At 43.1% G+C, this 13,658-nt stretch overlaps 1 protein-coding gene across 6 annotated transcripts in view; it reads right to left on the reverse strand.

Annotated features, from left to right (window-relative positions):
* Positions 1 to 12,711, reverse strand: part of LOC133510433 (receptor-type tyrosine-protein phosphatase S-like) — a 103,249-nt gene extending 90,538 nt beyond the window's left edge. For 2 of the 6 annotated variants that reach the window (XM_061838317.1, XM_061838316.1), the window contains exon 1: positions 12,485 to 12,711. The gene's annotated coding sequence lies outside the window, so the exon portion shown is untranslated. The remainder of the gene's footprint in view (positions 1 to 12,484) is intronic. The other 4 variants (XM_061838319.1, XM_061838318.1, XM_061838322.1 and 1 more) reach the window with 2 other exon arrangements.
* Positions 12,712 to 13,658: the final 947 nt, after the last annotated feature.

The raw sequence follows: 13,658 nt of genomic DNA on the forward strand, positions 1-13,658 counted from the left end.
CAAGAAATTGATGATGGGGCGTAAATGGGGGGATGGAGCCTGACTAAAGTTCGCTTCATGAAATGCAACATAAAATACTCTGCAAATCTGCTACTCCCCAACAAGGCAATAAACACGCACTCCGATTGGGGCTCTAAGGTCAAAAGCTCCCAACACTACATCCTATAAGAGAGGCACGAGATCAGCTGGGCGACAGATGGAGTGGCTTCCTCTGAGCAATAAATGTATTAGCAAATGGCATGAAAGTATATATAGAGAGTATTATAACAGGGAATCAAAGGATGCAGAAGTGTTTTTGGAAACGAGCTGCTGTTTTCACACAAGTGTCAAAATAAGTAAGCACCAAATCTAATCATTTGATTGAAACACATTCTAATTTTTATTATATTAAAGAAGCACAGACGTAGCTTTTTCGTTTCTGTCAATCCATCTTCTACTTTTGTTTTGATGAAAAATGACAAGCGTCAATATATTAAGGGAGTGGTGAAATGATTTGTGTTCTTTATATAAACACAAAACATGAATACACTTTCAAACATCTAGGGATTTTAGGAATATACAGTGTTATAAATTTACAATACAATTATTTGGAATGCTCTAAAATGGTACAAAACATTAGATTGCCTTCAATTTGCTCAACATTGTCATTAATATCTCCCACAATGTGCTTTGCTACTTTTTTGTGTCATTTGAAGCCAGAAGATACCAATTAGACAAATATCACTTCAACTCAAAGTAGTCAGAATGATAACATACTATTACTTTATTGCTTGTGAGATTATTATTCTTATAATTGATTGATTTCTAATCTCTTCTGCATTGGATCTCTGTGCGGATATACAGTGAAGAAAATAAGTATTTGAACACCTTGCTATATTGCAAGTTCTCCCACTCAGAAATCATGGAGGGGTCTGAAATTTTCAATCTCAATCGGAGTGGAGCCCCATGCAAGATATCACCTCATGGGGTCTCAATGATTCTGAGAAAGGTGTGGAATCAGCCCAGGACTACATGACAGGACTTGGTCAACGACCTGAAAAGAGCTGGGACCACCGTTTCCAAGGTGACTGTTTGTAATACACTAAGACGTCATGGTTTGAAATGATCCATGACACGGACGGTTGCCCTGCTTGACCCAGCACATGTCAAGGCCTGTCTTAAATTTGCCAATGACCATTTGGATGACACAGAGGAGTCATGGGAGAATGTTGTGTGGTCAGATGAGACCAAAATGGAACTTTTTGGTCATAATTCCACGAACCGTCTTTGGGGGAAGACGAATGATGAGTTCCAGCCCAAGAACGCCATCCCTACTGTGAAGCATATGGGTGGTGGCATCATGCTTTGGGGGTGTTTTTCTACACATGGGACAGAAAGACTGCACTGTATTAAGAAGAGGATGACCGCGGCCATGTATTGTGAGATTTTGGGGGAACAACCTCTTTCCCTCAGTCAGAGCATTGAAGATGGGTTGTGGCTGGGTCTTTCAACATGAAAATGACATGAAGCACACAGCCAGGAAAACCAAGGAGTGGCTCCGTAAGAAGCATATCAAGCTTCTGGCGTGGCCTCGCCAGTCTCCAGACCTAAACCCAACAGAGAATCTTTGGAGGGAGCTGAAACTTCGTGTTTCTCAGCGACAGCTCAGAAATCTGTCTGGTCTAGAGAAGATCTGTGTGGAGGAGTGGGCCAAAATCCCCCCTGAAGTGTGTGCAAACCTGGTGAACAATCACAGGAAACGTTTTCCCTCTGTTATTCCAGACAAAAGCTCCTGTAACAAATATTAACATTAGTTTTCAAATACTTATTTGCAGCTGTATCACTCAAATAAATTGTTAAAAAAAAAATCATCATTGTGATTTCTGGATTGTTCTTTTTAGATGATCTCTCTCACAGTGGACATGCACCTAAGATGAACATTTCAGACCCCTCCATTATTTCTAAGTGTGAGAACATGCAATATAGCAGGGTGTTCAAATACCTATTTTACTCACTGTACATATATGTATGTCACTTGGGATTTTCTTACATTATGACTTGGAGATTCAATTCAGGAAGTTCATTTTAAGCCAAAAAGGGCCATAATACAGACACAAAACGCACATCAGATGATTCATGCATGTCCACAATGTAAGGTCAATACCTACTCACTGAACAGCTACAAAAACCAAGGACAGGTAAACACTGTATTTCAAAGTGGGTTCTTTCAAAAGTATTTCATTTCATTTGATTCGTGCTCATTCTCTGTTATTTTCCTTTCAGAGGAAAAACATTTCTATGCAGGCAGCCACTCATTTTCTAGCCTGACAGTTGCGTCAGCTTCCGGCCATATTAGCATATCCAAGGCCTTCATAAAACTCCAATACTATCTACTATATGCATATACTGATTATAGCGATTTGTGCATTGTATGAAGATTTGTTCTTCTGCAATCTATCCATCTATTGCAAATCCATGAATCTGTCCATCTGTATTGCTAGCTAGCTATAGCTATTACTGTATCTCTCTATCTGACAATCATTTCAAAAGTGGAGGGTGGGGACAAATTGTTCATCAGTAATCCAACTTTCATGAACAAATGAGCACCCTCTCTCATTTAACTGCTCCTCTCTAGAGTGGCCAAAGATCTACAGTACTGTATTTCCGCCCAAACTGTCCAACACTGGTTGGCGGCCCGCGGGTTGTCAGCCAAATTTGAATTTGTGACACTGGTGAGTCGCTCCAGGAAGCAGCAACTCTTTTAACACAGAAGAAGGAAGATTTGTCGCATCATTATAATGGCAAACACATTCAGATCCTCTGACTTTAGCTTATCAAAGGTGAATACTTTCTGATTCCAGCCATGAAAAGAGACAAAAACAAGACATTCACAGACAGCAGCTTTTCTTAAAAAAAAATCGGATCAACATTCTGTTGCTATTTCCTGTCATGTTATTAATCAAACACTACTCCAGTTATTGCCAAAAATTAAAGCGTGCCAACTATGTTCCAATTTAAATTTTAAAAAATCCTCCTGAGGGCAACACAACCTAAACACATGAAATTAGAGCCAATAATTCCCAAATATATGCTTTTCATAACCAGAATAACTGTATGTGAACATGAAGATATAAATATGCAATTTAATCAAAAGGCAAATTCACTTGTTCTGAACTTTTATCCATCCATTAATCCATTTTCTTAGCCACTTATCCCCACAAGGGTCGCAGGGAGTGTTGGAGCCTATCCTAACTATCAACAGGCAGGAGGCGGGGTACACCTTGAACTGGTTGCCAGCCAATCACAGGGCACATCGAGACAAATGGCCGGACTCACAATCACACCTAGGGGCAATTTAAAGTGTCCAATTGATGTTGCATGTTTTTGGGATGTGGGAGGAAACCGGAGTGCCTGGAGGAAACCCACGCAGGCACAGGGAGAACATGCAAACTCCACACAGGCGGGTCTGGGATTGAACTCAGGACCTCAGAACTGCGAGGACAATGCTTTCCATCTGATTCACCGTGCCGCTCGTGTTTTTATCCATCAGCAAATAGTTAACATATTGACACATAGGCACACAAGACTCCCGTGACCCTTGTGAGGATAAGTGGCTCACTGGATGGATGGACAACAAAATATGTACATTTATTCTGCTCATTTATGTACTTACAACATATTTCAAAATATGGATTTGAAATGTTTTAATCAATCACCAGTGTACTATTCTAGATGGCAAATAAATGCAAAGAATGTCCACCTCATTCAGTACGATCCCTTAAAACATATTAAGAACTACATACCTGCTGTCACTATCATCCTATCTGGTTCTTGCCATTATTTTTTAGAAGAGTGAATGGTTGAAGGTCTATTGTGAAAACACCACCTACACACACACACACACGCAGACACACAAGACAAACACCTCCAACCAAGGCACATTGAAGCCAATTAACGAGTTCCTCCAGGAGTAAAGTTCCCTGGCAACACGGAACACCAGCATCTCCCAGGATTGCCATTGTCTGTTACCCCCGCTATACCGTCGTCATACCCTGCCGGCACTTTATGAACGAGCAATGCAAGGCCCTTATTTATTTTTTATAGGGAACACGACTTGATTGTTCGAAAGATCATCTGGGCTCATAACCGTCGCCTGAAGAAATGCAGTCATCTATATGAATTCACTAATTGCTTTATCGTTCCAAAATAATCCATTTTGGATGGCGCTAATGTGAAGAGACTTCACTGTGATTGGAATAAGAGTGTTATTTTCTGTCATCGTGCAGTGATGTTGCTGTAAAACAGACAAGCACCTGGCGCAAAAACTGAAGATGAAATGTAATTATACAGTATATTACAGACTGTGCTGACGATTACTTTTTACCTCCTCCTGTGCTGCAATCTAGAAGCAATTATTCATTCATTCTCAGTCTAAGTAAATGATCCGCCGCCCGATCGGAACGGGCTTATTAATTTTCTGGAGATGTTGTGTTTCCCCGCAATTCAATTCTTCCCCTGTTTAATTGCGCAACCATGGTACTACCTGACTGACTTTGTCACATGACCTGCCACCCAGTGGGAGCTCATTATCTCACAATGGCGACGCCGCTGAGATCGTGGACGGAACTTTACTTTGCATGATGGTATTTGCTTAAGGTTAAAATGAGTGCAGAGACAGAACCCGGCAGCATTACTGATAGATGACTTTCATTTTGGCGAGGCAGCATATGCTCGGGACCAAGTTCCGCTTAAATGCACCACACGCAGCCGGCTTTGCAGTTTTGTCACTAACCAGCCATTGCATGACTTCCTGATGGAAATGAGATTTGTGACGGCAAATGAATTTCTCCTTGAGGAACGATCAAATGGTGAATCGAATCAAGAACTGGAGTAATGGGGTAGAAAAAATGTTGTTTGTCCTCTGTCTTGCCCAGATTGGATGAAAACGTGTCCTGATGAGTAAAACGCATGCCAAAGGGAACAGACTTCTGCTCGGATGCGTCCCACCAATGACTACTCATTATTCGCGGAATGTTCAAATAAATACTTCCTCCATCTTGGCATGCGTGAAGATAAAATGATCACAAAAAGTCACAAATAAACAGTGAGTGGCATCAATTGGGCCACGTTACCACCTCAGAGACCTGACGTCGAATTGGCAAACATCGCAAAGTGCAGAATTTCGTCATCAGTTTTATTAATACACCAATGTATTCTGATGGATGTAGAGTATATTTCCAAAATACAATGTTCAACAAGTTACTTCCAAAATGTAATACCGTAATTCCCAGTCAGAGCGCACCTGGCTACAAGCCGCACCGAGTACATTTGTAAAGGAAATACCTTTTGGTACATACATATACCGCAGCTGTGTAAAAGCCGCAAGTGCCCACATTGAAACACGAGATATTTAGATATAAAGACCGTATGGTACACAGAAAGAGTTTAACGCTAGTGGCACGCTGCGCTAATGCTACTGCTAATGCTACCGGCACGCTAAAGCTAGCGCTGAGAGGGCCAGTTAAAACAAAACTTACCGGTAAATATCACTGAGACATGCCTGTAACACAGCAGCAACACGCTAGCACAGCGCTAACAGGGCCGGTAAAAGTCACTTCCTCAGCACATATATTCCACCAGTCTCATTCTTACCTTTTTCACTCAAGTGCCGTCTAGCACCCGTTAGAAAAAGAACCACATCCATTTCGCCACATAAACCACATGGTTGAAAGCGTGTGAAAAAAGTCACAGCTTGTAGGCCGGAATTTACGGTATAAATATACGTTTCATTGGAAACACAGTAATCAGTCACATATTACGAAATAATGTATTATAATTGCAATGCTTGGTGCGACCACTACTTTACTTTAGCCAAAAAGAAACATCTAAATTATGGCATTATGACATACATTGCCATCAAGACAAAAACGGCATAACAGCAGATCCCCCAAAAAGTAAAAACATATCCTTTTTGAACCTATGTCACAATATTAACTATTTGATTTTATAAATGCAAATGACAAATGATGAGGGACGTTACGTGTATTGGCGCTCCTATGATGATTAACATTTATTTTACTCAATCTGCCTTCAAATGTAACTACAAGAAAATAACCAATTACAGTAAAATAGGACAACGCAGGAAGTAATAGTCCAAGGTGGAAGAATACAAGCCATTAATGGAATGACGACCTCCCATCGGGATTCTTTATGTTGCTCTAAAAGTGGACATATCCAAGGTCTGCACGACATTAAAAGTCATTGTAACTTCTCTTTACTGTCTAAATACTGTGGTAAGATTTTAACGAGTATAGTTACATGTCTGCATTACTATATTCGATAAAGATAAAGACAAAATATAAAATCCTTTATTGTCACCATAAACAATGTCACTATAAACATTTTTAGTTAGTGAAAAGCCGTTTGGTATGGCGGTGTCGATCGAACCGGTAACTGCAGAAATCCAATTTGTTTTTGTAGTACACCGCTTACATTACAGCGTTAAAATAACTCCATAACTCATTGTGCCCAATAGTGCTGAGTAATTAAGACCTTCTAATTTCTCTCAATGGAATTATTTTTTCCCACAAATGCAGCTGCACTCTCACTAGCTGGCATATGGATGAAGGCCAAGGGCTCTTCTTTGTGGTGCCACAGTCTGAAAGTAGGTATGGTCGAAGCACTGCGTGGCTATGCTCTGAACTTAAGGCTAAATAAAGTCTCCACAATAAAACATGAGCTTGATGCTTCGCGGATGGAGCTGCGGCTCAGGAGGTAAATGTGTCCTTGAGCAAGATGCAAAACCATAAGCAGCTCTCGCCTTCAATGCACTGCTTTGGTTGGCAGTAAAGCAAATTTAGTGGGAAACTGCACAAAGGTTTAGCACGGGATTACATTAGAAAAAGACCACATTAGCACAGCAGATGTCCAAGAGAAAAGTGTAATATTTTGCTATCATTTTAGTAAGGTTCATGGTCTGGAATATAATGGTCCCATGACATGGGGGTTTAATTTGTTCCATGACAATGCCCTACAATGTGCTCCTTTTGGTCTGCATGCAGATTTGAGGATAAAGAGTATACAACAAAAAGCGTTGGCTTGTTATCCGTCTACATGTGTTACTGCACTGTTTGTGTTCGTAAGTCTAGGTACCACTGTATTAGTTGCATAAAATTTATCAGGAAAAACAAACAAAACAATGCATTACATTTCCTAAGAAACAAATGAAATTCCTCTGATTAAATTCAGCATTCAAACACTGCACTCAGACCAGAAATCATACACATGGCCTAAACTCTCCAACTCTTCAAATTACACGTCATGCAATATCAACATAACGGTACCACATGAGGTAACGTAAGAGGACCAACTCTTTGCGAATTAACACCTTGATATTCTTTGCCACGTAATGGCTAATGGTAATACCACACATCCATTAATTTTGTGTATTGTTTGTCATTTTCAGGCCTGCAGAGAGCAGAGTAAAGGTATAAGGTTGACAACACACTGGACTGGTCACCCGTCATGACAATCACAGGGCAACTGTGAACGTCACATTGAGAAGGAATTGAGCCCCACCAAGTTTAGCAATAGGACACTTGAACATATTAACGCAATCTAACGGGGAACAATTAAATTGATGTGCCACATTTACATTCACATCAAGTCGTTTGGCATCCATATTTTGGACACAGCAAAAAATACGTCATAATAACAAATCCTATGTTTGAATGTACTGTAACGCAGAGTTAAGGTTAACTAACTTCTTTAAGAAACTACTCCTAGAGCTATTAAAAAAATGTACCAAAACAAATAAATTGTCAACAACTGTAGCTATCAACATTTCCCATTTGTTTTTGGCAACCACATTGTGTGAATTGACAAGTTCCAGAAGTCATTTTGAAAGCATACGTATTTGTAAGCACTAAATACACTCATAACTTCCTTTGGAAAATACTGCTGGCAAATATCGCAAAAATAAACAAAATGGCGACAACTATGTTGGTTCAGGTGTCCAAAAAGTTTTTGAGGACGACAGCAAAAATCCAGATAAGATGTTGGAGTTTGAACTATTGGACGTCAAATCTCTACACTTCAAAGTGGATGATGTCAGGTCTTTGAGCAAGTTCTAATGAGGCATTTTGTCTCGTCTTGTGTCAGCCATCTTGTCAGTCAGGCCCAATGACTCCTGTCAGTCTGCGATGTAACTGTCAAACTGAGTCAATGGCCTTGTGTCTTCCTCCCGTGATTGCATAATGACCTTTGAATATCCACACTTTTGGCCATTTTCAGCACGCAACCATTTAAATCACGACAAAGTCAGGCCACGGCTTCGATGGAAGAGCCAGCAGCGGCAATGTGGACCCATAACACCATCCTAAATGTATTTGAGGAAAGAGGTAGGCGGCGTAGGAGGACGATGAAGATGTCTTCACATGTGTCAACCATGATAAAACGGGAGCCAAATGACGGAAGACAAGAGGTGGACAGGGGAGGAGGAGATGCGAGGTCATCAAGGAGTGTGCATAATTCATCCCTGCTGACACATCACAACCTGTGATTCATCTGCAGAAGGGCATCGAGTCAAGTCACCATCCTAAAGTCTCCCGGCCTTCGCTCCCGTGCACACGTGCAAACGTGTACCTGCAGACACGCAACTCTGATGGCAAACAGCCACGTGGTTTAAAAATGGATGCGCGTGTGTCTGAGGACCTTCAACGTGCTCTCATAGTTGTGCAGCTACTTTGCCGATACACTCACTGACCCTCAACAGTACCAGCACAATCTTAAAAAAAATTTACAACAACAACACAATTCTGCCTTTATGAAGATGATAGTGATTTTTTGATTTCACCATATGTGTATTATTGTGGTTTTGGACTACCTTGTTACTTTGTGAGGGGCACAAGATTAGACGATAAGAATAAGATGATCCATCCATTCATCCTTTTTCTTAGTATCCTTACGTGGGTCGTGGGAGTGCTCAAGCCAATCCTGGCTACCAATGGGCAGGAGGCGGGGTACACCTTGAACTGGTTGCCAGCCAATCGCAGGGCACATGGAAACAGACAACAAGTCGTACTCACAATCACACCTAGGGGCAATATAAGAGCTTCCAATTAATGCATGTGTTTGGGATGTGGGAGGAAACCGGAGTGTCTGAAGAAAACCCACACAGGCACGGAGAGAGCATGCAAACTCCACACAGGCAGGGCCGGGATTTGAATCTCGATCCTCAGAACAATGAGGCCATTGCTCTAACCAGTTGCCCTACCGTGTCGCCAGTTAGTGATGTTCCAACAGCCGTATCAGTATTGGATATTTGCCGCTGTAAAACTTCTCTGATACTGTACATACCGATAAACCATCACTAGCCCAGGTAGTAGCCATGTCAGCTGTGTGTGTGTGTGGAAATAATTCTAAGACACAGATGACAACTTTTAAGCATTAAAAATCATTGCTGAACCAAATTCTGCAAGCCCCATCCCCCATTATGTTCCGCATGCACAGTGTGAGGAGTCACGTCTCTTTGATGGTCCGGAAAAGTTGATAATGAGGCGTTCATATGTTGTTGGTGTTTTGTATTTTACCGCGTAATGGGCTCAGAACATCTTTCATTAATTGTTACGAGACCAAACTGTGACCTGTGTCGCCTTTCAAGAGCCATTTTGAAGACAGAAGCCTAATTTTTGCACACTGAATTAATTTGCAGTTGCTCCCGTGTTGTGCGGATTAAACTGCGACGTAGTTAACATCACGCAGAGCTGTCAGTTTTGTTGTATTTTGTTTCTGTTATTTTTCCACCTGTCATCTAAATAGCTTTCGATTCAATGTTGTCAACATTTAAGTCACGCAATGACTGTTTAAACTGCATTCAGTTGACTGCTAGGGGAATTAATACATTGATTGCAATACTTTAATAAACAAACAATACGATTACCGTTGCAATGTTTTATTTTTGTTTTGTTTTGTTTTGTTCTTATCACGTTGTAATGACAAGTTGTTCCTCTGGAAAGTATTGTTCAAGTAAAAAGTGCCATGTTCAAGAAAAGATTTACATTTAATCATAACTGAAAGAGATATTTGCAATATCATGTATCAGTGCATGGTATCGGCGAATGCTCAAAGGTAAGTACTTTAAAAAAGTAGTATTGGTGCGACGAATGACAAGTGCTAAAGAAAATGGGTGTATGATACCAAAAATAATCCATCCATCCATTTTCTTTTGCTGCTTATTCTCACGAGGATCGCGGGGAATGCGGGAGCCTGTCCCAGCTGTCAACGGGCAGGGGGCAGGGTACACCCTGAACTGGTTGCCAGCCAATCGTAGGGCACATAGAGACAAACAGCCACACTCACAATCACACCTATGGGCAATTTAGCGTGTCCAATTATTGTTGCATGTTTTTTTGGGGGGGATATTGGAGGAAACCGGAGTGCCCGGAGGAAACCCACACAGGCATGGGTAGAACACGCACACTCCACAGAGGCAAGTCCGGGATAGAACCCGGGACCTCAGAACTGTGAGGCCAACGCTTTACCAGCTGAGCTACCGTGCTGCCACCAAAAATAATTACACACAAAATATTCTTAATCTCATATTGTAACATCTATGACTCCGTCGATCTTTGTGAAGACATCAATATAAATAAAGATGTATTCAATTTCACTGCATTGAGTAATTGGAGCTCACTGAAGTGAATGGAATTTTAATTGGTAATTCTTGTCATAATATGTCCAGTATAGTGTCTGTCCATCCTTCCTTTGTGTGGGTGATGCTTCATTTGTGCTTATTTAATAAACACAAAATTCTACTTCAGTCAAATGAATTGGAGCATTTTCAGGGTGTTGACTTGAAATAAATTTGTCCATAGTGTCTCAGGCAGGTCTCATACATATTTCCTACAATAACATCAATCTCCGCTGTACTGCTCAGTCATGAGGGTTTCATTGTGAACGCCACGTGCACCGTTTTGATCGAGCTGAGCCGAGCGCACAAAAGCACGCTCTTTGAAATACGCTGCGAAGGTCAATTAATTTCAGGGCCTTGACAGCAAACAACTTCTCGTCGTACGGGACACCCTCAGCATCAAAGCTGCCTTGATGTTCTCATTCCTTTCCGGCCACAGAGGTGATGACAAAAATGTGAGGATGGGCACAACGTTGTAAGCCACAGAAAGAAAGCCGGCGACGTGAGAACTGTGAGAATACGATTTCAATGAAGGCCTTTGACGAGCGACCAAAGCGGCTCCGCCGGGAGTGCGTGTCATTTGGCATATTTAAGATTGGATGGCTCTTGCAGTGTGCGTTCTGCTTGTGAGAAGCAAGAAACCATCGAGGCCCAGAGTTGAACCCTGTGAAATGCTATTTGAGGGAATTCATGCCATCTGTGATTTCATAGCGCTCCTTACAAAGCCTAAGTGAAAGTCTGCGGGGCCGTGTGTGTGAGGAGACGCCGAGATGACTGAAGAATTCATTCGCTTTCTACACAATGACCTATTCCTGTCGAACAAATGCAAAAATACACGTCTCGGTCTCCCTCGTTAAAGGTGAAGACGGCTGTCGGTGGAGCAGGGAGAAGATAAACAAGCTAAAGAAGGGAATTCACGCGTGAGAAATGACTGATTAAAATAATTAGGGATGTGGAAATGGTCTGGAACAATAACCAGCAAACACATTATGCCTTGGGGAAAATGTCCCATCTGTGCTGTGTGTTGGAAAAGACTCCCTGGGTTTTTACCAAGACGGCAAGACATTTGGGCGGAAACCACGGAAAACCCAAAACAAGCGCGCTGAAGAAGTGTACTTATTAAAAGGCTAAAAACAAGCATCAGCACTGAGGAAATGTGCACGGGTAAATCAATGTATAATTAAGAGACGCTCGGGAGTTTCTCAGTGTGTGTGTGTGTGTCTTTGCAGAAAACCCAACTGCGTGTAATTATAGACACATAAGAATACACCGACCGGTATTATATATGCAGGTGCTCTTCATTTCAAGCCCAGCCTGACAGCAGCAGATGCAGCAGCTAGTCTATTGTCTCAAAAACAGTCTGCTTAAATAAGTCCATCCACTTTTCCACCTGGTGCCACACACACACACACACACACACACACACGCACGCAAACACACGCACACACACAAATCCAGATTTTCCAGCAAATTATGCATGATAAATGTTATACCTGCTGTTGGAATGCTCAGAACTGGTGAATGTCTTTCGGGCACTTGAAATTAGAGTGTGTGATAAACAAAGGGTGCTCTTGTGTGCACGGTCCTCTCATGCAGCCCAGCAAACAATAAGCACGGAGGGGGCTATGTGAGAGCGGGGGTTTTGATGGGGAGGATGCAAGGGGCTCGCTCCACAGTGCTGTTGCCAACTAGCCTGAAGACAAGTCGCCAGAAATGGGCAGACCGCCCCCCCCATCCCTCCCAATTAAAGTCCAATAAAGGAAAAAAAGCACTCTCCAGAAAGAAAGCGTCTGGGTGGGGTGCTGCGCGGATTACCTTGGTAGGAAGCGCACCGTCTCCTTCCGCGCCGTCTGCGAGATGCATGGGTGGATTTACAACTGGAAGAAGCTCCCGCGGCCGTAGCGTAATCCAGTGGCTGCCCGTCTCCCGCTTTATAGAGGAGGATGCATGTCACGGGTTGCCGCCGTCCTGCGGCTCCTGGTCGCCTTCTGTGGGCAAAGCGTGTTCGGTCGGTTTCAGATGCTGAAGCTGTCTTCTGCCTAGATGTCCTCCTCCTTTTCCTCTCCTCCTTCCCCCCTCCCAGCTCTCTCCTTTCTTTCTCTCATGGACACACCAAAGCTCTCCCCCCGCCACCCTCCCCCCCGACGTATGACGTGATGCAGGAGAGGTCTCCTATAGCAACCGTATCACCCCCCCCCCACACACACACACACACACACACACACGCACGCAAACACACACGCACACACACAAATCCAGATTTTCCAGCAAATTATGCATGATAAATGTTATACCTGCTGTTGGAATGCTCAGAACTGGTGAATGTCTTTCGGGCACTTGAAATTAGAGTGTGTGATAAACAAAGGGTGCTCTTGTGTGCACGGTCCTCTCATGCAGCCCAGCAAACAATAAGCACGGAGGGGGCTATGTGAGAGCGGGGGTTTTGATGGGGAGGATGCAAGGGGCTCGCTCCACAGTGCTGTTGCCAACTAGCCTGAAGACAAGTCGCCAGAAATGGGCAGACCGCCCCCCCCATCCCTCCCAATTAAAGTCCAATAAAGGAAAAAAAGCACTCTCCAGAAAGAAAGCGTCTGGGTGGGGTGCTGCGCGGATTACCTTGGTAGGAAGCGCACCGTCTCCTTCCGCGCCGTCTGCGAGATGCATGGGTGGATTTACAACTGGAAGAAGCTCCCGCGGCCGTAGCGTAATCCAGTGGCTGCCCGTCTCCCGCTTTATAGAGGAGGATGCATGTCACGGGTTGCCGCCGTCCTGCGGCTCCTGGTCGCCTTCTGTGGGCAAAGCGTGTTCGGTCGGTTTCAGATGCTGAAGCTGTCTTCTGCCTAGATGTCCTCCTCCTTTTCCTCTCCTCCTTCCCCCCTCCCAGCTCTCTCCTTTCTTTCTCTCATGGACACACCAAAGCTCTCCCCCCGCCACCCTCCCCCCCGACGTATGACGTGATGCAGGAGAGGTCTCCTATAGCAACCGTATC

This window comes from Syngnathoides biaculeatus, chromosome 13 (assembly GCF_019802595.1).
Source record: "Syngnathoides biaculeatus isolate LvHL_M chromosome 13, ASM1980259v1, whole genome shotgun sequence".
In the NCBI taxonomy this organism is placed as follows: domain Eukaryota; kingdom Metazoa; phylum Chordata; class Actinopteri; order Syngnathiformes; family Syngnathidae; genus Syngnathoides; species Syngnathoides biaculeatus.